The 25,984-nt window shown below is 35.2% G+C and overlaps 1 protein-coding gene across 5 annotated transcripts in view; it reads left to right on the forward strand.

The window, feature by feature from the left end:
- The window catches only part of LOC114487977 (transcription factor SOX-6-like), a 317,754-nt gene that overhangs the window by 85,329 nt on the left and 206,441 nt on the right, over positions 1-25,984 (forward strand). For all 5 annotated transcript variants that reach the window (XR_003683557.2, XR_003683555.2, XM_028501028.2 and 2 more), the window contains exon 2: positions 8,671-8,743. The gene's annotated coding sequence lies outside the window, so the exon portion shown is untranslated. The remainder of the gene's footprint in view (positions 1-8,670; positions 8,744-25,984) is intronic.

The following is a 25,984-nucleotide window of genomic DNA, read 5'->3' on the forward strand; positions in this document are numbered from 1 at the left end:
TAGAACTAGAATTCTTGTATCAAAGGACATGTACATTTAAAATTTGGATGTATTGGAAAGAATATCTTTTACTTTTTTCTTATGCTTTTCCATATTGTTTGATTTTTTTCTATAAGTGATATAGGGAATGCAGAATTGTCAAACTACCCTCCAGAAAGGTCGTGCTGTTTTACATTCTCACCAGTGAATGAGAGTGCCCAATTCCTCATGCTCATGAACATTACATATTACTAACATTTTAAATCTTTATCTTGTGTTGAGATATGAATCAAGGTATTACTTAACATTTTAAAAATTAATTTGATATTGAATCATTTTTTAGCTTATTTTCTTTTTCCATTTTCTCATTTATAAATATTCTATTCATTTTTGTGGGCTATTTTTCTATTTTTTTCTTATTGATTTGATGTTCCCATTTGTCATACCATACCAAAAATATACTTTTTATTTTTCTGGTTTGTGGTCTGTCTTCTAACTTTGTTAATGGTCTATTTTTTTTAAATACAGAAGTTTAAAATTTTCAGTGTAGTCAATTTTACTAATCTTTTCCTTGTTTTAATGTCATTTTTCTTTTTAGTTTTTACATTAAAAAAATCCATCTGGAATTTACTTTAGCGTAAAGTGGAGGTAGAGATTCAATATTATTTTTTCCAAATGTCTACTCATTCCCAGCATCGTTTGTTGAATAGTTTATCATTTCTCCACTGATTTGAAGTGTCACTTATAGACTAAATTTTTCTACAAATTGTCATCTATTTCTAGATTTTCTGTTGTTTATTGATCTGCCGATTCTTCCTGTGCCAATAATATACTGTTTGAACTCTTGTACTTTACATTACACATTTTGAACCTAAAATTTATTTAGATTATTTTATTATTGGAAAGGAATTAAGCATGTATTTAATTTTCAAAACCATCTCAAATTTAAATTATTTAATATACAAAATAATATCACTGACCTTAGAATATTTCTCTTTAAGTTTTGGAAGTTTCCTTATTGTGTTTGATAGATATGCTAAATATTTTCATTTTTTTTTTTAGAAGAAGAAAGACTCCTCTGTCCAGTAAAATTGTTCTGGGAAGTTACCCTGGAGTAGAGAATGCAAGAAAGAGGCTTTGAATTATATGGGCTGATGTGTGGACTTGGCATAGTGCCTGTCCCTGAGAAATATGGTGGTTGAAGGGCAGGAGTAGGATCAATGTATTGAAATGGTGGGATTTAGAATCTCTTAAACGAAGCTCGTTTAGCATCAGAACCAATACGTTTTGAAAGGATCTGAAATATTAAGGAATGCTACTTAAATGAAACATGGAAAGTACACTAGCTTTGGAACCAGAGATTGTGAATTTGAGTGCCAGCCGTGCCACTTACCACCTTTGTAAATATTTAATCCCAGTGAGTTTCAGTGTTTTCTTTTTTTTAAATGAGGATAGTAATACCATCACAAAGTAATTACGACAATTTAATAAGAAAATAAATATCAACTTATTGCTTAATAATGCCTAGTCTTTTTTTTTTTTTTTGTGGTACGCGGGCCTCTCACTGCTGCGGCCCCTCCTGTCGCGGAGCACAGGCTCCGGACGCGCAGGCCCAGCGGCCATGGCCCACGGGCCCAGCCGCTCCGCAGCACGCGGGATCCTCCCGGAAGGGGGCACGAACCCGCATCCCCTGCATCGGCAGGCGGACCCCAACCACTGTGCCACCAGGAAAGTCCCCTAGTCTTTTTTTATTGTGAATTCTGCAGAAACATTATTGATCAGGGATGAAATTTAGGGCTGGGATTTGAGTATTGGAGAGCGCTGTGCATTTCTTCCATCTTCTCACATTAAAAAGGCAATGGTTTTTGTCCCAGTGGTGGCATGAGAGCAGTAATGTAGGGAAATGAGAATTATGTCTTGTGTAGCAGGGTATTTTTCCTAAGTGTATCTACACACGTGTAGATACAGACACACACACAGAGTCCCATCAATCTCATTGTGAATCAGAAAAAAAAAAAAAAAGGGAAATTAGGAAAATTCCAGGACAAGAAGTATACAGGAATAGGTGGTTGATTGGAGTTGGGGGAAATGGGAAGGTACTAGCACCAGAGAAATATATTTCACCCCAGGTATTTAACCCCTTTCCATTTTATGAAGTGTCTTTTTTCAAATGAGTTAAGTGTGAAGGCAAAGTAGTGAAACTGACATGGTATGAGAGAAGTGAATGCTAAGTATCCCATTTTACAGATGAAGTAACAGGAGACATTTATGTTCCTCATAGAATAGACGTGAGCTCAGTAATTGGAAACTCTGACTTACAGTGAAATCTCTGTCACCAACTTGTCATGTGGTCCTAAGTGAGTTATGTGCCTGTAAACTTGGGTACATCTCATCCTGGTATTCCTATTTTTCACTTAGTAAGTGAGGCACTCTGAGAGATGCCAGGCCAGATCTTGTCTGGACTTCACAGTGAAATCTTTAAATTGTTATGAAAGACATACAGTAAAAGGATAAGCAGGATCTCTCTACATGATTCTCTTCATTTGTTTCTGTGTTTTTGAGAGTGAGCAAAAGACTTAATTACGTCTGGGAAGGACTAATCCATAGTGTATGACTGAGTTCCCTGAGGAATGCAGTGTGTCCATTTATTGAGTGTGATGATGGGGTAGCATTGCCAAGGTCATATACCCTTAAGACATTCTTCTTTAAAAAGTGAGTGGTTATATTAGCCACCAGGTCATCTGTGTAAGTTGTGACTTGGGCACATTTCAACGAAATCTCAGGGAAAAAGCAAAAAGGGAAGTACATTTATAGAAGACATATCCCATCTAGGAAGCATTTTCTTATCTCTAATCCTCACAAAAACCTTGGGAGTTAAGTGGCAGCATCCCCATTTTCTATACATATTCTTTATTTCAGAAAATTGGATTACATAGTTTTATAATTTTTCTTCATCATGTATTTCACACAAAGCTGTAATTATTTGTCTCGTTTACTAGGTTGTGAACTCCTTGAAGTCACCAACTCTATGTCATTCATTTTTGTTTTTCCAGTGCTTAACACAGAGCAAACATTCAGTAAATGATGAGCTGTTGATAATGCAGCTGTTATTTTTATAATCTCATCCTAAGTACATATTTGCACAACAGGCGGTGTCAATTCATCTAAGTAACTTGGTGTTATTTGCCTGATACTTTAAATTACAGAGCTCCATTACTGAAGTCATTATTCGTGGTTAAGAGGGAGTGGTACAAAGAGTGGTAACAAGAAGAATATCTTAAAATGAGTATCAAAACAGATCCTCTTTAGATGTCTTTAAATTTATCTTGATTTAATTACCTAGAACAAGTATAAAGAACAACCCATCTCTTTTGCCTATCAATTTACTCTATAGAAAATAGTAGATTTATTTTAAAAATTTATGGTCTTAAAAAATCAGTACTTATTTACAAACTTTTGTTAAATGATTGCTTTAAAAATGTTCTGCCACTTTATTTTGTGAGCAGAGTTCAGGGAGAAAAAACTCAGCAGGAAAGGAATCCTCTCCTTATTCCAGATACGATAATGCAACTGCAAATGTTGAGACTATTCTAAATATAATATTTATCTCACAGTGAATCCAAATTGTCAGTTGCTGGAGATTTGGGATTGTGCTTTGTTGTTCTGAATCCCCAGAGATTCCAATTCATGTTATGTATCCTGTGGGCTCTCAAAAATGTTAATTGTATTGCTGGAGAATTGCATGTATCATTCTCAAAAAAAAAACCACTCTACAATAACTAAGCCTTAATTTTTAACTTAAATTCTAGTTTCTAATTCATCCTTACATTAAAAAAATATTTTATTAAAAAATAAGAAATCCAAAAGCATTGAGAATCTTTTAGTAAGATAAAACATTTTATAGAATTATTAAAAAAATTCTTTTTGCGCAAAATTTTTTGTGAGCTTATCCTCATTTAACACAGTTGCCCTTTAGCCCAGCAGTTATTGAATTTTAGTGTGCACAGGAATCACCTGGGGGCTATGCTTTAAAATAAATTCTTAGGCCATGCTTTTGGAATTACAGAATCAATAGGAATGGGTGAGGCCTCTTTAAAGAAATTTTTTTTTTTTTTTTTTTTTTTTTTGCGGTACGCGGGCCTCTCACTGTTGTGGTCTCTCCCGTTGCGGAACACAGGCTCCGGACGCGCAGGCTCAGCGGCCATGGCTCACCGGCCCAGCCGCTCCGCGGCATATAGTGAATTTTAGAAATAGCTTTTTTGTTTTGGGACAAATTAGACATGTTAAGGATAAAAAAAATCTAAATAACACCAACTCATAAGAATAAAAAAGTAAAAATAAGCCCATATCTCACTCAGTGTTAACATTTTTGTTAAATTGTACTTTACTTTGTGTGCATGTGTGTATATACACATTTGATTTTCTATAAATTAGCTCTTATTATACGTTATTTTTTTAATTCAACAATATTTTGTGGCCATCTTTTAATGTCAATAAATATAGATTTATATCATAATTTTTAATGATTACAGAGTACTGTTATATATATGTACCATAATTTACTTACGCAGTTAGTAGATTATTTCCAATTTGGGGCTGTTAGAAAAATGCTGTAATGAACATGCATATTACATGTATATGTCTTTTAACATTTTTGTGATTAGTTCCTTAGGATAATTTTGGAAATAGCCTTTCAAATTCAAAGGATATTGATGTTAAAAATATTAACACTTTCTGTCAAATTACCATTCAGAAAAGTTGTACCCAATTTATAATCCCATGAATGGTACCTGAAAGTGTTTATTTTTCAACATCCTCATAAATGCTAGTTTTTGTCCAGTTTACAAGATATTTTGCCAATATTTTAGGTGAAAATACTTTATTTACATTTACTTGATTATTAGGGAGGCTGTGCATATTTTTGTTATTGGACATTTGTATTTCTTCATTTGTAAATTTACTCTTTATATTCTTTGTGCATTTTTATATTGAAGAGTTTGTAGCAATGCACTTTTTTTTTAACATCTTTATTGGAGTATAATTGCTTTACAAGGGTGTGTTAGTTTCTGCTTTATAGCAAAGTGAATCAGCTATATGTATACATATATCCCCATATCTCTTGCATCTCCCTCCCTACCACCCTCCCTATCCCACCCCTCTAGGTGGTCACAAAGCACGGAGCTGATCTCCCTGTGCTATGTGGCTGCTTCCCACTAGCTACAATGCACTTTTTATTTAGTAAATTAAGAATATGCAAAAGATTTGATAACCAAGTAGTATGGAGGATGTCAGCACCATGGTCAGACTTAATAGTTTGTTGTCCAGGTTGGATTATTATTATTTTTTTAAAAGATTATTTATTTATTTATTTATTTATTTTTGGCTGCAACGGATCTTAGTTGCGTCATGCGAGATCTTTGCTGAGGCATGCAGGATCTTTTCGTTGCAGCCTGCGGGTTTCTCTGTAGTTGTGGCTTGCCAGTTCCAGAGCGCGTGGGTTCTGTAGTTTGCCGCAGGCAAGCTCAGTAGCTGTGGCACGTGGGCTTAGTTGCCCCATGGCATGTGGGATCTTAGTTCCCTCACCAGGGATTGAACCGGCGTCCCCTGCATTGTAAGGTGGATCCTCTACTACTGAACCACCAGGGAGGTCCCCACGGTTGGATTACTGATTGTTTGAAAAGTCTTTTAGGACAAAGCCCATGATTTAAAAATATTTATTTATTTATAAATTGAGATGTAATTGACATATAGCGTTGTATTAGTTTTAGGTGTACAATGTAATGATTTTATTTATTAAAAAAATTTGTGATCATATTGTCCAGTGAAATCTTTAACCCATGATCAATATTTGCTGAATGAATGAATGAACTAGTAGAGGAGTGGAACAATCCATGGTGATTGGGTATTCTGAAGATTCATTTTACTAAACATATTGTGATTTTCCAGATCAGATGGTATTTCCTTCTCTATCTTCTTACTTTTGTGCTGCCCTCAGGACCAACGTTGCCAATTTTATTTTGGAAATGTTTTCTTCAGCTTAAACTTTTCTGGTTCTTGAAGAAGTAGCTTACTTCAAGTTGTGTGTTAATTCTTGTGAGTTGATTCTTAATTCTTTGCCCATCGTAAAATGTTGCTTGTTTATTCCTAAATTCTCTACAGGAGGAAGTATGCATTAAAGTCTTTTTTTTTTAATTTTAATTTTATTGGAGTATAGTTAATTTACAATGTTATGTTAGTTTCAGGTGTACAGCAAAGTGATTCAGTTATAGATATACATATATTCATTCTTTTTAAGATTCTTTTCTCATATAGGTTATCACAGAATATTGAGTGGAGTTCCCTGTGCTGTACAGTAGGTCCTTGTTGGTTATCTGTCTTATACACAGTAGTGTGTGTGTGTTCATCCCAAGCTCCTGATTTATCCCTCCCCACACCTTTCCCCTTTGGTAGCCCCAAGTTTGTTCTCAATATCTGTAAGTCTGTTTCTGTTTTGTAAATAGGTTCATTTGTATCTTTATTTTTAAAAATTGGATTCCACATATGAGTGATATCATATAATATTTGTCTTTCTCTGTCTGACTTCACTTAGTGTGATTTTTTTGTTTTTTTATAATGGTGAACTGTGATTTTAGAAGCTTATACTTTTAAACGTGTTTGCTGCAAAATTCACCAATAATATAAATCAGTTGACAATGAGATTCAGAGTTGTTTTTAAAATATGCAGCAAGACTGGACTTATATGACAAATGAGATTTATTGACTTCATATTGACGAATGTTAAAATACTATTTGCCCTAAATCTCTGGAATCTGACTTATTCTAAATTTAAAATATCTCCAGAATTACAGATCTTAACTGAAAAAGATGAGACATACATCAGTTACAATATTATCTGGATGCCTTTTATTTTGTCCTCCATTGTTTAAATGCAAGTGAAGAAATGGGATGTATTGTATATATTGCATAATTCCAATTCATGCTTTTAAAAGAATAGTTGCTAGAAAGACAAGGTGAGATCCTTTTAAAAGTATGTGAGCACTTAAGAACACTTTTAGATTCTTCCAGACTTTAGGCTTTTGGATATACAGCATTTTGCTAGAGATTTACTTTATGGATAACTGCAGTTATAATTTTTAATTCAGGGTCAGATAAAATGTGAAATAGCTTATATCAGAACCAGAATTCTTTTCTGGCTTTGACTAGTACACAGAGTGTGTCCACATTGGGTTGTGTGGTGTCCCAGGTAAAATTGCTCTACTGAATCCCGAAATATCAGAAAGCCATGAGGAGGTAAAGGGTATAATACCAAAAATAAATGACAGAGCTACTTTCCTCAGGGCGGACTCTCTTGTACTTCTCGCGTCCATAAAAGTAGCCATTGCAGAGTTGCTAGAAACTGGTGAAATTGGATTGGGGAAGCCTGAGGCACCATTTCCTACAGAGAAAAGAGGTCTGGTGAGGAAACGTATGGATACTTAAAGCTGTCCAAATGCCCAGGACTTTATTATCTATCAATCCTGACTAGAAAATAGAATAAATTATATGGGTCACTTAGGCAAAAGCATGTTATAGGAGCTGGGGAAGGGCTGAGTTGTATATTTATTTCATATCTCACTTAATTTCAGAGGCTAATACCTAATCTATTATGGCCATTTGTGCTATAAATGCAATACTGGGAGTAGTAGTTCCTATAAATGATGTTGAACAAGATCTATTTTTTTGAAATGAATTTTATTTAAAATCTAGTTAGCTAACTAACTAGGTTAGTTAACTAACCTAGATGTTTACTGGCTGTATTTAAAATATGTGGATTGAATCAAACCAATCCCCAGAGTCTAGGAAAGTTTCTGACCTAAATTAGGAACCCAAGCTCCATTATTATTTTCACTTGAACACTACTCATAGCCATCCTAACTTTTTGGAAAGAGTACGGCCTTTGCAACAAAGTTTCTTTGTTTTCATGGAACCAAAAATGTGCTGTATTTAGACCAAACAATAAAAATAAACTACCAAACTACTTTCTAATGCATGGGGGTTCTGGAGAGAGGAAACCATAGATATTTAGAGGCATAAAGTGAGTCATTGTGCTAGTTAAAACTTTTTACAAGGCTAGCTCTGTATGTTTGAGTTGCATCTGTTACCTCTTCAGCCAGAACTAAAGTGTGTGCAAGGAAAAGAATTTTGAATTGAATTGTGGCTCATACAGAATGCATTGTATATAGCCTAAGCATCTAAATGGATTCCACATCTTGGGCAGAACTAAAACTGCATCTTTTCATATTTAGTCTACCTTCAAGGTATTCCTGTTGGACATATCCAAGATATTTTCTGTGAAGCTAATTCATTTTAACTTGCAGACATAAATTAAATAGTTTTTCAAATGTAACTTGTAAGGCTTTATTCCCTTAAAATTTTTTCTTGCTTTTGTTTTTACTTATTCATATTTTTAAACACCACTTTATTACTGACAGTATTTTAAAAGCCTTAATGGATAGAGATGTTGTATTCTTCGATGAAGAACAATGAAGGAATTGTTTCTTTTGGTATTATCATCTTGGAAAAAGTTGTTAGAGTAGACAACTGACCGAGTTAAAAAATAGTATAATTTGTAGCCAGAATGTATTCTTTAATAAAGCAAGTAAATGCAATTTACTAATCCTTTTTCATTTCCTTTTTTGTCTAAACTTTCAGGTCACTTTCATGAATTCAAAGGCAATTTACCAGTGATTTCTGGGTGCTGGAGCTGATTTTTTTGTGCGTATTTGTAAGTATTGGTTTATTTATTACTCTTACTACTCTTCTCATTGTGTGATGAGAACAGTTACAGTGTTTTTAAAGTGTTATTAGTTTTTTGTAAGTGTTTTTTTAAAAGGAGTATAGAAAAATATGAGAGGGTGAAAAAAGCCTCTGTTGTGATTTCCAGTGAAATAACACAATGGCAGGGCCAATTACAAGAGGCTGAAACAATAAATATCTTACTTTTTGAAGATGGGGCTCAATTGTAGGAATGAATTACCTTAAAGGGGCTAGTCTATCTGCACATGAATAATTTACCTTGATAACTTCTTATAGTCTTCTGGTTGTCTGGACTTGAAAAGTTCTATGTGCCTGTGCTCGTTGAAAAGATGTGAGATGATACAGAATTCAAAGAGCTGTCAGTACTTGAGGAGATTATGTATTAAGGAACCAAAGACTCATTTAGTGAATGTATAATGTATATCAAAATTGGGGTATTCCTGTCTTCTTCACCATCCTCAAAATGCTATATATTTAAAATGGTATTTTGGAGAACAAAGGTAATTTTTCTCAGGAAAGAAGGTCAATTTCAAGAAAAAATATTGAATGAACTTTAATGATCAATGAAAATACTTTAAATTGTTATGTATTTATTAATATAAAAGTAGTTTAGAGTATGTGGCAGGTATTAAAAATGCTTGTATGTATATAAGACCATATTTAAGTAACTTGAGTTTAAGATATAGTTATGTGTGTATATTGTACCAAACCATTGATATCTAAGGTGATCTTTACATTCGATAACCACAAAGACAGAGGAGACTTTTCCTCTGTTAGTGTACTACTATAAAGGAATTTTAGGGAATAAACTTCTAGGAAAGTATTTGAAAAAAAAGTAACATTATAAATTAGAGTTTAAGTGATTCAGTATTTAAACAGAGAGCAGTGAAAATTTATTTAAAACCAGATTTACCTTTCTTTTACTAGTAGCATTGATTGGGGCAGGTATTTTGAACCATCTTAAAAAAATAGATGTGAATATTTAATATAGCTTAACACATTTTGTATATTTTTTAATGTTTTAAGAATGAATAAGGTTATTTTTATGAGACTTTCAATTCACATTGTATTATTTGAAGACTGAATTCTTATGTAAAACACAAAATATTAAACTCCATGGTTCATTTGGATTACATATAAGCTTTTAATTTGTGCAAGGTATCACAGTGAGGATTAGGAGGCAAAGAAGATGGAGAAAGAAATGTAAAGTATCTTTGAAGGGCTCTCGAGAAAAAGGATGGTTCCAAGGAGCTGAGCTTATCCTATTAGAAGTCTGTGTGAAGGGAAATAATTTTGAACTGTCCAAATCTTGTCTTTGTTGCTTTATCCTTTCTTTTACTTCCTTTCTCTCTTCTCAAGTATCATTCAGTCATTCCCTGTAGTAAGTTTTTAGGATGATTAATGTTTTTAAACTACAAATACAAGACAATTACCAGCATTTCAACCAAGATGGCCTTAATCAAAATATAGTCTACACTTCTCATCACCCAAAGGCTCTGTTTCCTGAATTTTTCTCTTCTCTACTGCCCCCTGTCCCCCAGCAATCCAGCAATACCCCAACCAGATATACATAGACTAGCTTTGAACAGAGGTGATCCAATTAGCTGAATTTTTTTTCTTGTGACCTGACAGAGAGGCTAAAAAATAGAAGGGGCACTGTGGGTGTAGTTTTCATATGGTTTTTTCTGGAGTTCAACTTAAAAAAACCCCAAAAGCTCTAGTCAGATTTTGTCTAATCACTTAGGTGGAAGTCATAGTAATCACACAGGCCTAAAGTAATTGTTTTCCAGACTCGAGAATTTCCATTTTATAGTTTAGGTTGTGGAGTTTGTTGTTCCTTTGGTCAGTGGTCTCAAGTTTTGTTCCGGCCATCCCCTGACTATGGAACCTTCTTATTAAAGAAATGTAGCAGGATACTATGACTAAGATAAGTCAAATAAAATTAAGGTGGCATCCAGAATGCTTGCATTCTCACTTCTTGTAATTATTGCAGAAACTGTCTGCCCCTTACACTGAATGATGAGGCAGCTAAAACAGTAGAAATATTCATCTAGTCTAGCCTAAAAACAGGCAAATGAGATCAGTGACAATGGCTTCTTTTAGGAACTTTAATTTCCATGTTTTGGAACTGCTTATTTGCTACATGATCTAAGGCAGAAAGTTATACCTCATGGCCACGGGAAGGTTTCTTAGTAAGGTATGCAGAAGCCGGTCTGTGAGATAAGGAGGTGGGATATTGTTTTGCACATCCATTATGAATAGGCCACACCAAAGGTGTGTGAGAACCGATTGGAATCTTACCTACTTAACATCTACTACCTAGGTCAGAGTAGGAGAACACTGTGAAGGAAAATGGTTATCTTTTCAGAAGCTGAAAGCATCTTATTCTAGCTTTTTTTTTCTTTTTAAAAAATAAAACTACCTTTTTTCTTTTCCCAAAGTAGGCATTGTATAAGAAGACCTTGTTTTGCATGTTAATATCCCACATTTAATTTTTTATCTCTAATTAAAATGTAATTAATTAATTCTGTCCTTTCAGTTTTACCAGGGCAGTAAATGATTGGTTAAAAACAATGACAATAACATCAACAAAACAGAGAATTAGATAGCCTGCTTTTTCAGGTTCCCAAGCCTTTTTAGAAATTTGATAATGAATTCCCTTTTATAAAATTCTATCTCTGTTCATGGTCTCTAATAGCAGTTTTTTCTCTCGAAAAGTCTGGAAGTATTTTATTGTCTGGTACAAAAATGATTATTGCTTAGCTCCATGCTTGAGTTAATAATGACAACAATATCTTAATTCAGCATAACACTTGCTTTTGCAGACATTAAGCTGGCTAAATTTCATAAAACTCTGTGAGTTGAGTAGGAATTATCCTTATTGTTGCAGAGTGGCAGGACTCAAACCAAGGGATTCATAGTATAAATTCCATGCTCTTTCCATAACACCAATCTGTCTTCTCTCAGAGAATAGCTTAGCTCTCTTTCTTTTGTTGTTTGATCACTATCTCAGTCTCTACTTGGTTGCTGTACAAATATTTTTGAAAAGTTTAGGTAGAGTAAGTCAGGCAGGAGATTTTGGAGAACCTTCTACCACTTTATTTCCTCATGTTCCTCGATCATTTGCTCCTCCCTGACATTCTCCTATACCCTTATTTCCAAACTCCACATGTCATGCTTCAGCTGAAATTTTTTGAATTGCATAGATTTTTAGGAAACAAACAAAAAGAATCATGAAATCATCTCTTTGTGGTATTTTAAAATGGAGAGAAATTTGTTTCAAACTGAACGTAGCCCAGACCAAAGCTCCCTCAGTGAGAACATCTGTGATTTTAAGGACAAGTAGGTCTAAGTGCATTATCTTTAAAAAATATTATTCCAGGCTAATCTTGACATAGAGCAGGTAAATAAAAAAGATGAGCTGTGAAAATCCACAAATAGGGCTTGAATGCCATTTTCCATGACAACGGGAGCTGCCCCATGAAAGCATTAATGCTGGGAATGTAAGGAATTTAAAATTGTGTCTTCTCAGTTTTACAGTTGTGTGCTCATGTTAATTAGAGATATACTGACATTTGAAGTATCTACATTAATACACACAGCTACTATACATTTGTGAACTGTGGCCAGAAATCTACTTTAATTGAAAGCAGTTTGCTAATCTGAATGTGTATATCCGTTACATTTTAAGCTTTTAAATTTTAATACTAGTGCCCTTAGATACTTGTTCTTTTTGCTCTCTCCACTTTCTGTTTCTAATTTATACCTGAAAGGACAGCTGGCCTATTTTTAATCTCCTAGTGGTGTTTTGGAGCAATATTGATGGAATTTTGAGAAAAAAAAATGTTTTTTAATAGTGTCCTTTTACTTGCTGTACTTTGAATCTCCTTTTACTCTCTGACTTTCTAAATTGTTGGTTTTTCTTGCAAACCTTTAAGATGGGCCGAAATAAGGTAGGATTTAGGTTTATGGAATTTGCTTCACTGGCTATATTTAAGTACTAAAGAGCTACTCTTCACAGTCATACTATGGTTTTAGCCAGAAAAGTCCAGTATTAGAGACCTTGATGAGATGAGCAGTGAAGAGGCTTTCTGATTTTTTTAGTATAGCTGAATTTCATCCTTCCCTCTTGATGTCAAGCCATGTATCTTAATTTTTGATTTGCATATATGTTCACAATAGCTTGATGACTTCTTGAGTCATCTTTAGCCCTAGAGTTTTTGCTTTGCCTGTCTTAAACGAAGACTTTACATCTATTTTTTTGCAAGTTTGTGTTTCTTAAGAATCTGCCTGGGGCTTCCCTGGTGGCGCGGTGGTTGGGAGTCCGCCTGCCGATGCAGGGGACGCGGGTTCGTGCCCCGGTCCGGGAGGATCCCGCGTGCTGCGGAGCGGCTGGGCCCGTGAGCCGTGGCCGCTGAGCCTGTGCGTCCAGAGCCTGTGCTCCGCAACGGGGGAGGCCACAATAGTGAGAGGCCCGCGTACCGAAAAAAAAAAAAAAAAAAAAAAAGAATCTGCCTGTCAGGATTTTTTAACCTAATTTTTTTGTCCTTTTTTGTCTAATGAAACTCCCACACTTACTTTTTGAACTAATCCCTGTGTATTACACAAGACCAGTTAGAAAGAAGGTTCCTTTTTGTAGCACCAGAATAAACTGCTCTAAAAATTTGTAATACTCTGGACTTATTTCATTAAACCGTTTTACTGGCACCATTAAACTACTAAGACCTGGGACCATTAAAACTTACTCAGTACTATTACTATTATGGCCTGTTTTACCCTTTATTATTAATTTTTTTTCACTGTACTAAGTTCCTCTGCTCTTTATTTTTTCATGTTGCTTACTACATATTGTGCCATCACAGCACATTTGGTAATTTCAAGTTAATTGCTCAATTATCAGTGATAGTCATGAAGCACTTGAAACATGCGCAGTGGAGGATTTAAAAAATTTCGAAATAAGTTGGTGTGTCATAATCTTAAATGTGAAACATGCCAATATCTGCAGGCATAAAAATACACTGCCTGAGCAAGGCATTTCAGGGAAGGCAAAAACCTACTCTTAAAATCAGGGCTTTTGTCTGGCACTGAAGTGTTTCATCTTTGCTAATTTCAAACAACGTATCTAAATTTGATCTTGGTTTCCTTTTCAACTCTAAAAACTTGGTCGTGGTAATAAGGGAAAAGGGAAGTAAAACTGTATTGATTCTGTTCGAATGTTTAACCGGAACCTTACAGTCACGATATTCACTGTAAAGTGGAATTTGGTGTGAGGTGGATCCATATTGGATGCCAGTCAAGGAAGCTGACTTACTAAAGAAGCAGAATGGTCTCTTTATAGTGTTTCTGCACACATTAAGGCAATCCTCTAATCAGAGGACAGTGTTTCAGTGAAGATAGTATGTGGATGATTTATTTATGTCAAAAAAGCTCATGAGAACAATGACACTTTGGGGACTTTTTCTGTGTCTTACACAGTAATAGTCTCAGATGCCTTCAACTTATACATCATGGCAAAATACTTATTGTAACTCTTTTGGCAATTAGGCAAACTATCCTTAAATTTTGCATTAGTATTCAGTTTAAGGTTTTTTTTAAACTAATATGGTGCCAACAGCTCTTTTTTAGATGCTATTATGGTTCTTTCATATTTTTATAGTACTGTAGTAAAGCTGAATTTACTGGCTACATTTGAAGGTGGAGTAGAGCAGCACAAGAGTCAACATTAAAGTGATTCAGTGCCCGTTGGAGAAAAATTCTTCTTGAGATTGGAAACGTGGGGCTTGAGGGCAGTTTGCTAAGAACAGCTAATAAATTTGAATATTCCCCCCAAAAGCTGCTCTCTGAACTTGTTTTTAACCAAGAAGATAGGCTTAATCATTTTCTAGTATTCTTACATAAATTTTATTAATATTTAAAGGAATTAAATGCATATAGAGAAGAGGAAATAAAGCCATAATTTGAACTGAGTGGTGGTCTCAAATACAGGGAAATGAGGGAGTGTCCATAAATGTACTAATTATGCACAGCTAGCTATTATTTTATAATATAATAATCTATAAGATGTGAAATATAGTCTGTTTATATTTCAGGAAAAAATAAAGTCATTGATTTACTCAAGCATTTAGATAGAAATATTTTTAGTAACTATTCAGTTTATAAAGACTGTTTGAATAATCAACAAAATCTAGTGCATTTTGTTGTATGCTTGTCTCTACATATCACTTTCAGCACATTGTTTTATCTGAAGTACATATTTTATGTTATCTTGGGGTATGGGTATAAATGCTTATCATTTCACCAAATTTTTGCCATCTCCTAACATTAAAATGTGAGTTAAGTATTTCCAGTAAAGATAAAAACATTTTCTGCATTCTCTTCTTCTTTCTCCCTCTCTTCGTCTCTCCTTCCCTTTTGCCCTACTCTCTCTCTCTCTCTCTCTCTTCATATTTCTTACTGGAGTTTTTCAAAGATGCAAGGCAATTATTGTGTAAAAAGATTAATTTCCTAAGCATTATCTTCCATCGATGACTGGCAAAAGAGACTTATTTTTAATGTTTAATCAGTCAAAAAGTTTGTCCACATGATGTAATTCCTGTTTTTATTATTATTTGCTTAGCAAGTGCTTGCAAGAGAAAAAAAGATGGTCCCTAACCTAAGGGTTTAAAAATTGATTTGTTACTAGACGGTTTATGTGGGTGGAGTTTTCTTTGGATACAAGCTGTACTGGAGTTAGCTCTTTCTCTTTCTTTTCAGCTCACACAGTTTCATATAAACTTAAGTGAATGAATTCATTAATAAAAGCAGATTTTCTATTTTTATTTCACCTTTGGGCTCTTGTATACCTTTGGAAAATACAAATACAACAAAAAGGTATGTTTGACAGTTAATTATTATTTTCACCTTTTTGACCCACGTATAGTAGATAATTAAGCAATAGCATCAATGGAATCCAGGTCTGCACCCCTATAACTGCCTACATTAGGCAGAATATAGATTAGTTTTTTTCTTCAAGCTGTGGCAGCTGGTAACAAGCCTATGACTTGGTTTTTAATTATTACCACTAGTGTTCTGAGTTTCATTGAACATAGTACAAAAGAAATACAGGTGTTATTACTCTTGTGAATATTATTTTTCTTCCAATTATTACATATATATGGCATCATCAATTAGAATGGGTTGTTTTAAAGTGAGATTGATTGCACATAATTTGATATCTGATACAGCATCAAGTGCACACTCACTGAATGGTTGACAGCTTTGAGGGATGGAAACATTTTGGGCTTTGTCCCTGGTAGTGGCAGTATGTGGAATCCACTGTTGATTTTGTGACTAGTTACAGAGAATTTTTCCCTGGACTTGCACTCACAGAACAGATAGCTGCAAGGCAATATCTGGAGGACGGCTGAGAAAGTAAAGCATGACAAATGTGGGTGTAAACAAGAGAGCTGAGTGTCAGAAAACTTTGAGCGCCTGGAGCTTTCTGAGGAGAAGATATGGTTGAACAAATGGAAGAAATACCTGTCCCTCCAATTTCACTGCAGTAATTGAGAAGAGGAGACAAAAAGGAGAGAAATTAGTGAAATAGGAAATGACTGAAATAGGAGATTTTTGTAAAATCACAAAATGGATTTGAGGACAGTTTTTTAAGATGTGGAAATACTTGTTTGGGTCTGGCAATAGTAATTTAAAAGGAGTTCTATAGTTTTTTTTTCCCCTAATCTGTTTCAATTTTATTAATTTCAGTTCAATGCATTCTAAGGACAACTGTAGGAATTTTAAGAAATGGGTACCTCCCTGGTAAAAAACCAGTGAGAATAATTTTGCTTTATCTGGGTAAAGATTAATATAGAAATATATGAAAATAATCATCTATGTATCACACTCTATGTTTTACATGGGATACCTTTAGAAAGGTCTCATTGTAACCATGACCAAGTAGCATCCTTATATCTTCTAGAACAAGGAATCACATGAATTAGGTTTCAATTATGGTATATGATGTTTTTAGTTTTGGAGGTTGGAAAACTCTTTGAAATCATTTCTATAAAGTGATTTTTTTAGTGTGATGTATCTTCCTTCCTTTCCTTTCTCCCTCTACTTCCCTTTTTTCCTTTCCTTTCTTTCCCTCCATCCTTTCTTTCATTTAGAGATAGCTTGTTTTCAATTAGTATGTATGCTGCTTGCCAAGCTGTAAAGTAATACCTAACATGTGTTCCTTAAGTTGTATGCAGGGTCACCTTTTTGATTAAGGACTAAAGAGTCCTCACTGGGTTTCTTATATGAACTAAGAGCACTCTCATCCATTTTATGCAATCAAAGAAACTGAGGAAATTTGGAATTAGTTTTACTCTTGTGAGGTGATGAAGATAAGATAATTGGAAAGAAATTATAATCTTTATTGACCCAGCAGTTTACTAAACGTGAATTAGGATTTGTCAAATTTTAAGGCTTGTTGAGTGTTTGCTCACTAAGAACAAGATAGAGGAATAATCATGGTCTAAAAGGAGAACTTTTAAGTTTTCAGAAAGACTTCCTGCAGTGAGATATTCTATGAAACCGTATACTCACAACCTTAAGGGAGGTCCTTAGTTGTGTTCTTCTGGCAAGTCTTCCAGATTGAGTGAATTCGTCTCAGTTCTTGATGTGGGTTGTTTCTTGAGAATAGTTTGACTTAGCGTTAAAGGGGGTTAAATATCCTATGCAACCAAAAGGGGAAAATTTATTAATTATCTCAAGATACTAAGCAGGAGATGAAACCCAGATATGCCTGAAAGAAAGCTGTGGATTGGTCAAGGTTATGATTATATAGAACACTGATAGAACAACAAGCTATGCCTCAGTTTGCAGTGTCTGGAGCGAATAGACTGCCGCTCTCCCCCAACAGCACCTACCAGTGCTTTAGTACTTCCCAGTTTCTCTGTCAAGAGACGAAGGTGAGGGAATCAAGTGTCTATATTTGGCAGAGAGAAGTTAAAAACAGCTGTTGCTTGTGTTGAACACCTGTATGTTCTAGGCATTGGGCAAGGCACTTTTACCTTGTTATTTTTAATCCTTTTAACAAATCCCCCAAATCCCTGGTTATTTTCTATAAATTCTGATTTATTTTTTACCTTCATAGCACTTAAAATGATTAGTAGTTATCCTGTATTTGTATGTTTATGTAATGTCTATTTTCTTCACTAAACTAAAAGCCCTGTCAGGGTAGAGACCAAGACTATTTTGTTCAAACCTGTATACCCAGTTTCTAGCACAGTGCATGACACGTACTAAGTTCCTAGTAGATATTTATTGAATAAATAAACAAATGAACAACAACAAAAACAAAAGATAAAGGAAAGAAGGAAGGAATGCAAGGAAGAAAAAGGCAGAGCTGGGATTCAAACACAGCCTGTTTGATTTCAGATCACATCTCTTCCCACTCTAGAACACCAGCACAGTTTCACTTCATCTAGGATATTCTTGATTATATACTTAACTGATAAAATTTCCCTAAGTTCAGCTGTCTTAGAGCCCCTCAGATCTGTTTACATCTTATTCTGAGAACTCTTACATCTTATCCTGAGACTTAATGACATGAAAAATGCTGTCCCATCTTTTTGTCATCCTGTTGGAATATTGCAACCATTTTATGCTAACAGTTCTCTCCAGAAATACAGATTTCATATTCTAGATTTGGGGGTTTCTGTTTCTCCTGCACAAAGAGAGTGTACTTCTTTCTTTCCTTCTCTGAGATTGACCCTTAATTTAGATCGTTGTGCTGCTAAATTGACTTTCAGTAATAAGCAGAGTGATTGTTCCATGCCCTGCTGAGTTATTTGCTCCAGGAGATGTGTGTTACTCTTACTTATAGAGAGCCTGTGGGAGGAGTCAGGCCAACCCAAGGGGCTCTTATCCTGGCAGGTGCCAGGCACTGGGGCTTGGTTTGGTCATTCGGCAGTGACCTCTTTCCATTTACTTCATTTTTACTGCTTGAATTTTTCCTTGACAAATATCATTGTCAAGAAGTTTTTTTGTTTTAATATTGGTTTTTACATGACAGTATCAACCATTTCATTTCCTTTTTTTCCTGGTGTCATCTTTTAAAAAAGGCTTATTACTGTGTTTTTCCATTCTGTTTCCCAGGATGGGAGAAAATGTAAGAATGTAGAGAGTAAATGCAAGGCGTACATTTTTATGGCTGTATAGATGTGGTTAGTTCAAACAGGAATTGTGTATCTCCCAGGTATATTGAATGGATACATATTTAAATCTTGATGTCAACTTAAAAGAGTCCTATTTAAATTCCCAAGAGGGTACAAGTAACAGATTTTTGTGATGTGAAGCAATAACCATCTTTTCTGGACCAAATGACAATTTTGGAAGTTCTGGCCATCTGGGAATCTATCATTTGAAGCAGCCTGGCCTACTTGGAAGTTAGTATCTTAGTGAGGAGTGATCTGAGCCATTAAGGTCTTCACATTGGATGGTGTAATCAGTGGTCAATCTGACCTCCAAGTTGCCCTCTGAAAACTATTTAAAGTTGTGTGTATCTGTTTTGCAGTTACGGTAAATCCTTTTTTGGTAGCAAATGTTTTCTTCCAAGGAGAGGGCTTAACATCGGTTGGAAATTAATTCGACTCCACAAATATATACTGGGTGCTGAGTGTATTCAGAACAGAACATTAGATGCTGCATTGGAAACAAATGCAAATGTACAGAGTTCCTGCCATCAAGAACCTTAGAATCTAGACATAATTATTAAACTCTCTTATTCCTTTTTGTGTCCCTGTGTTTAACTCAGTGTGTGGCTCAAAGGAGGGATTAATAAATGTTAATTAAGTTGAATTGATTATTGCAGAGGAGATAAGCAGAGGAGATATGTAATTCTCTATGCAGAATATGTTAAATGCCTTAGTAAAATAAAAAATTGTATCTAGGGAGTTTGTAAGAATTAAAGATACATCCCTTAAGAAGGACCTTAATTTAGGAAGCAGACTTTTTGATATTCTTTGAAAGTTGCATAGAATTTTATCAGTGGAATAGGAGATGCAGAGAGAGGTGCATCCTGGTTGTGAGAGGACTAGCACAAGCATGGGTATGGGACAGATGGAAGGAAACAGGAAAGTATGGGATAGAGAACAATGAGAAGTCCAGTTTGACTGAGGTATAGGGTATCTATAAGCTAGAAAACTTAGTGTGATCATATCATTGTGGTCCATAAGGCTAAGCTAAGGTATTTGGTAGATCTTAGGGGGCCATCAAACCAAATAGCTGAGCCGTATGGCAAGAGCTTTGCTTTTGAAAAATTTTTGAAAAATTAGTTCAGCCAGCAGTTTGTAGAGTAGATTAGAGGGAAAAAAAAAGACTTTAAGTAGAGAAACACCTTATAAGTTACTTCAAGAAGGAGGTAAGAGGTTTAAACAAGAGTGGGTATTTTGAGAACAGAATGTTAGGAACAGAAAGAAGAGACTTTGCCAGTGTGGCATCAGTAAGACTGGATTATATGTGGTGTGGGGAGCATGAGGAAAAGAAAGGAGTCAAAATTACTCATTGCTTTTTCCTGTTCCTGTTATTCATCACAGCACTGAATTTTTGAAAAGGCAGAGGGAAAATATCTTGCTAATTATCTCTTGTCAACGCTCAAATCCCTTGCATCTCATTGGTTAGATTCCCACTGAAAATTGAGGATATTTTTTCTTCCCGTGGAGGCCTGGAAGGAAGATGTGTTTTTAAAGGAATGAGAATATACTTAAAGATAAAATTACTTGGATGATTAAAAGGCATAACATAAACACAGAAGATATTAACACCAGGAGCTCAATCAAGGGCACAGGCAGGGCCTTGTTGATTTCAGGGGCATAAGGTAAAACTTGGCTACCATGAGTGAGAAAAGTGAAGATACTGGAGATTATGGCATTCCTATCAGGTGGCTTTCACATAGAGATTAGTACCTGACATCTGTGAGGAATAAAACGGGTATGCACAGATAAAATGATGAGTACAACTCCCTGGTTATATTGCTACATTCTGTCCTCCACAGAAGGTATAGTCACAGCAAATATCATGCTTTGGATATAGGCCCTCTCTACTTGTCTCTTTCAAGGGAAAAGGAAATAGTGCAGGAAAATACACTCATGAGTAAGAAAAGACATTGAAATAAGATTTTAAAAATAGACTTTTTCAAGAAAATGGGATAAAGTCAAGTTGATTTTGAAAAGGATCCTTATCTTTCTCATTACCTTATCATTCAGACTAACACTAACATGCATTAATTCATTTATTCATTCACTCAATAAGAATATGAATTCAGGACTCTTCTGGACATGAGGTGGAATTTAAAATGGTAAATGAAGAATTAGTCATCAGGAATTTAAAATCTATTGTAGGAGGAGATGAAATATACATATATGAAAAAGAACAAGAAAGTAACTGATATAAAACCTAGTAATTCATCTCTGGGAAGTGCTTTGCCCATTGTTTCTTCTTGGAGACCTATGGTAGCTGTTCCTGTCCATTCAACTGTCTGTACCTTAGCCTGCTGACAAACTGAGCCCCTTGCCAGTACTTCATCAAAGGGTGCTCTTTCATAACCTGTGTATGACTTAAATATCTGTCTCATTTGTGCCTATCAAGTTGTTCATATTATGCAGTGCATGATAGGTTCCAGTAAAATGCTTTTTGAATGAATAACAGAAGCTCTATCTCTCATACATTCTATCAATTAAGATATTTTGGGTTAAAAAATCTTCTTTAAAAAGTTATATATCCTATGGGAAAGTTAAAATCTATTACTTTTTCACATCTTAAGCTTTTTATATGCCTTTAAATTTTAAAACTCCAAAACAACTTTTGAGTACCTTCTGTGAATCAGAACTGTATTAGTTACTTCATATTAGTTTAAAAATATACCGTGTGGAATTCCTGCCACCCCTGGATACTGCTGTGTAATAGCTGTGATCTTAGGCAAATCATATAGCCTCTTGGAGCCTTAGCTTCCTCACCTGTAAAGTGAGAATATTACCTACTGCATGTTTTTTTAATAGCTTTATTGAGATATAATTGGCATATAATAAACTGCATATATTTAAAGTGTTTAATTTGATGTTTTGATATACATATACACCAGTGAAGCCATTTCCACAGTCAAGGTAATTTACATATCCATAACCTCTAAAGGTTTCTTAATGCCCCTTCAGAGTCCCTTACTCCTACCCCTCCTTGATCTGTTTTCAGCCTCATCCCCAGGCAATCACTGATCTGTTGCCACTATAGATTGCGTTAAAAGTTTTGGTTTATGTAAGTGGAATCATACATTATGTACTCTTTTTTGTCTAGTTTCTTTCATTCTGCATAATTATGTTGAGATTCACTCATGTGCATGTCAATAACTTATTTTTAAAATTGAGGAGTAGTATTTCATTGTATGTATATATACCACAATTTGATTATCCATTTAGGTTCTTTCTAGTTTTTGGCTATTACAAATGAAGCTGCTTTGGACATTTGTCTTTGAGTGGACATATGCTTTCTTTTCTTTTGGGTAAATACGTAGGAATGGAATGGCTAGGTTACCTAGGTGCATGTTTAACTTTATAAGAACTGCTGATTTTTCCAAAGTGGTTTACCATTTTACATTCCTACTAGCAATGTGTAAGAGTTCCAGCTGTCCCACACTCTTAACAACACATTGTATGTTTAGTCTTCAATTTTAGCTATTCAAGTGGTTTGTAGTGGTGGCTCATTGTGGTTTTAATTTTTATTGCCCTAATGACTGATGATGTTGAGCTCTTTTCATGTGCTTGTTAGTCATCCATGTATCTACTTTGTTGAAGTGCATTTTAAATCTTTTGCTGTTTTTTTAAATTGGGGTTGTCTTCTTTTTTATTGAGTTGTAAGAGTATTTTTTAATATTTTTTTAAAATACAAGTTATTTATCAGATAATGTTTTGTATATATTTTTTACTGGCCTGTGGCTTGCCTTTTAATTTTAAGTGTCCTTTGAGAGCGGTGTTTTAAATTTTGACAAAGTCCAATTTATTGCTTTTCTTTTTTTTTTAACATCTTTATTGGAGTATAATTGCTTTACGATGGTGTGTTAGTTTCTGCTTTGTAACAAAGTGAATCAGCTATACATATACATATATTCCCATATCGCCTCCCTCTTGCGTCTCCCTCCTACGCTCCCTATCCCACCACTCTAGGTGGTCAAAAAGCACTGAGCTGATATCTCTGTGCTATGTGGCTGCTTCCCGCTAGCTAGCTGTTTTACATTTGGTAGTATATATATGTCCATGCCACTCTCTCACTTCCTCCCAGCTTACCCTTCCCCCTCCCTGTGTTCTCAAGTCCATTCTCTACATCTGCGTCTTTATTCCTGTCCTGCCCCTAGGTTCTCCAGAACCATTTTTTTTTTTAGATTCAATATGTATGTGTTAGCATATGGTATTTGTTTTTCTCTTTCTGACTTACTTCACTCTGTGTGACAGACTCTACGTCCATCCACCTCACTACAAATAACTCAATTTCATTTCTTTTTATGGCTGAGTAATACTCCATTGTATATATGTGCCACATCTTCTTTATCCATTCATCAGTCGATGGACACTTAGATTGCTTCCATGTGCTGGCTATTGTAAATAGAGCTACAGTGAACATTGTGGTACATGACTCTTTTTGAATTATGGTTTTCTCAGTGTATATGCCCAGTAGTGGGATTTCTGGAGTGCAAGAGGGTTCCCTTTTCTCCACACCCTCCTCAGCATTTATTGTTGGTAGATTTTTGATGATGGCCATTCTGACTGATGTGAGGTGATACCTCATTGTAGTTTTGATTTGCATTTCTCTAATGATTAGTGATGTTGAACATCCTTTCATGTGTTTGTTGGCAATCTGTATATCTTCTTTGGAGAAATGTCTATTTAAGTCTTCTGCCCAGTTTTGGATTGGGTTGTTAGTTTTTGATATTGAGCTGCATGAGCTGCTTATAAATTTTGGAGATTAATCCTTTGTCAGTTGCTTCATTTGCAAATATTTTCTCCCATTCTGAGGGTTGTCTTTTCATCTTGTTTATGTTTTCCTTTGCTGTGCAAAGCTTTTGTTTCATTAGGTCCCATTAGTTTATTTTGTTTTTATTTCCATTTTTTAGGAGGTGGGTCAAAAAGGATCTTGCTGTGATTTATGTCATGGAGTGTTCTGCCTATGTTTTCCTCTAAGAGTTTTATAGTATCTAGCCTTACATTTAGGGTTTTTTTTTTTTTTGCATTACGCGGGCCTCTCAGTGTTGTAGCCTCTTCCGTTGCGGAGCACAGGCTCTGGACGCACAGGCTCAGCGGTCATGGCTTACGGGCCTAGCTGCTCTGCGGCATGTGGGATCTTCCCAACCGGGGCACGAACCCGTGTCCCCTGCATCGGCAGGTGGACTCTCAACTACTGCGCCACCAGGGAAGCCCTACATTTAGGTTTTTAATCCATTTTGAGTTTATTTTTGTGTATGGCATTAGGGAGTGTTCTAATTTCATTCTTCTACATGTAGCTGTTCAGTTTTCCCAGCACCACTTATTGAAGAGGCTGTCTTTTCTCCACTGTATATTCTAGCCTCCTTTACCAAAAATAAGGTGACCGTGTGTGGGGGTTTATCTCTGGGCTTTCCATCTGTTACCGTTGATCTATATTTCTGTTTTTGTGCCAGTACCATATGGTCTTGATTACTGTAGCTTTGTAGTATAGTTAGAAGTCCAGGAGCCTGATTCCTCCAGCTTCATTTTTCTTTCTCAAGATTGGTTTGGCTATTCGGGGTCTTTTGTGTTTCCATACAAATTGTGAAAGTTTTTGTTCTAGTTCTGTGAAAAATGCCATTGGTAGTTTGATAGGGATTGCACTGAATCTGTAGATTGCTTTGGGTAGTATAGTCATTTTGACAATGTTAATTTTTCCAATCCAAGAACATGGTATATCTTTTCATCTGTTTGTATCATCTTTAATTTCTTTCATCAGTGTCTTATAGTTTTCTGCATACAGTACTTTTGTCTCCTTAGGTAAGTTTATTACTAGGTATTTTATTCTTTTTGTTACAATGGTAAATGGGAGTGTTTCCTTAATTTCTCTTTCAGATTTTTCATCATTAGTGTATAGGAATGAAATAGATTTCTGTGCATTAATTTTGTATCCTGCTACTTTACCAAATTCATTGATTAGCTCTAGTAATTTTCTGGTAGCGTCTTTAGGATTCTCTATGTATAGTATCATGTCATCTGCAAACAGTGACAGCTTCACTTCTTCTTTTCTGATTTAGATTCCTTTTATTTCTTTTTCCTCTCTGATTGCTGTGGTTGAAACTTCCAAAACTATGTTGAATAATAGTGGTGACAGTGGGCAACCTTGTCTTGTTCCTGATCTTAGAGGAAATGGTTTTGATTTTTCACCATTGAGAACAATGTTGGCTGTGGGTTTGTCATATATGGCTTTTATTGTGTTGAAGTAAGTTCCCTCTATGCCTACTTTCCGGAGGTTTTTTTTCATAAACGGGTGTTGAATTGTGTTGAAAGTTTTTCTGCATCTCTTGAAATGATCATATGGTTTTTCTCCTTCAATTTGTTAATATGGTTTATCACATTGATTGATTTGCATATATTGAAGAATCTTTGCATTCCTGGGATAAACCCCACTTGATCATGGTGTATGATCCTTTTAATGTGCTGTTGGATTCTGTTTGCTAGTATTTTCTAAGGATTTTTGCATCTATGTTCGTCAGCAATATTGGCCTGTAGTTTTCTTTCTTTGTGACATCTTTTTCTGGTTTGGTCTCAGGGTGATGGTGGCCTTGTAGAATGAGTTTGGGAGTGTTCCTCTATCTGCTATATTTTGGAAGAGTTTGAGAAGGATAGGTGTTAGCTCTTCTCTAAATGTTTGATAAAATTCACCTGTGAAGCCATCTGGTCCTGGGCTTTTGTTTGTTGGAAGATTTTTAATCACAGTTTCAATTTCAGTGCTTCTGATTGGTCTGTTTATATTTTCTATTTCTTCCTGGTTCAGTCTTGGAAGGTTGTGCTTTTCTAAGAATTTGTCCATTTCTTCCAGGTTGTTCATTTTATTAGCATAGAGTTGCTTGTAGTAATCTCTCATGATCCTTTGAATTTCTGCAGTGTCAGTTGTTATTTCTCCTTTTTCATTTCTAATTCTATTGATTTGAGTCTTCTCCCTTTTTTTCTTGATGAGCCTGGCTAATGGTTTA

This window comes from Physeter macrocephalus, chromosome 16, assembly GCF_002837175.3.
Source record: "Physeter macrocephalus isolate SW-GA chromosome 16, ASM283717v5, whole genome shotgun sequence".
NCBI classification, from domain to species: domain Eukaryota; kingdom Metazoa; phylum Chordata; class Mammalia; order Artiodactyla; family Physeteridae; genus Physeter; species Physeter macrocephalus.